At 48.9% G+C, this 959-nt stretch overlaps 1 non-coding gene across 1 annotated transcript; it reads left to right on the top strand.

The window, feature by feature from the left end:
* Positions 1 to 72, top strand: TRNAY-AUA (transfer RNA tyrosine (anticodon AUA)). Its single transcript has one exon. It is a non-coding gene; the product is annotated as a tRNA-Tyr (tRNA).
* Positions 73 to 959: the final 887 nt, after the last annotated feature.

The following is a 959-nucleotide window of genomic DNA, read 5'->3' as shown; positions in this document are numbered from 1 at the left end:
TCCTTGGTGGCTCAGACGGTAAAGCGTCTGCCTATAATGCAAGAGACCCAGGTTCAATCCCTGGGTTGGGAAGATCTCCTGGAGAAGGAAATGCCAAGCCACTCCAGTATTCTTGCCTGGAGAATCCCATGGATGGAGGAACCTGGTAGGCTACAGTCCATGGGGTCACAAAGAGTTGGACACAACTGAGCAACTTCACACACACAGGGGCAGCAAACTGTAGGAAGGCAAATATATGGGAAACCAATGGTAGCTAACTAACCTAGGTAGTAAGGTTTGGTTGTGTAGACTCATGGGGCCAGCCTGTCTCCTGTATTACTGGAAGCTGTCATTCTCTTTCTGGTATGGACAGCGAGGGGCTGGCACTGGATGGGGAAATCTTCACAGAGAAATTTGTGATACTGTTTTTCACAAGATCAGTTCAGTCACTCAGTCATGTCCGACTCTTTGCGACCCCATGAATCTCAGCACGCCAGGCCTCCCTGTCCATCACCAACTCCCGGGGTTCACCCAAACTCATGTGCGTCGGGTCAGTGATGCCATCTAGCCATCTCATCCTCTTTCATCCCCTTCTCCTCCTGCCCCCAATCCCTCCCAGCATCATGGTCTTTTCCAATGAGTCAACTCTTCGCATCAGGGGGCCAAAGTATTGGCGTTTCAGCCTCAGCATCAGTCCTTCCAATGAACACCCAGGACTGGTCTCCTTTAGTATGGTCTGGTTGGGTCTCCTTGCAGTTCAAGGGACTCTCAAGAGTCTTCTCCAACACCACAGTTCAAAAGCATCAATTCTTCAGCACTCAGCTTTCTTCACAGTTCAACTCTCACATCCATACATGACCACTGGAAAAACCATACCCTTGACTAGACGGACCTTTGTTGGCAAAGTAATATCTCTGCTTTTTAATATGCTATCTAGGTTGGTAGGAAACAGCAAAGAGCTCATATTGTGCCTGCTTTTG

The sequence above is a fragment of the Ovis canadensis genome, chromosome 4 (genome assembly GCF_042477335.2).
Source record: "Ovis canadensis isolate MfBH-ARS-UI-01 breed Bighorn chromosome 4, ARS-UI_OviCan_v2, whole genome shotgun sequence".
In the NCBI taxonomy this organism is placed as follows: Eukaryota; Metazoa; Chordata; class Mammalia; order Artiodactyla; family Bovidae; genus Ovis; species Ovis canadensis.
This window is presented reverse-complemented; position numbering and strand designations above follow the sequence as displayed.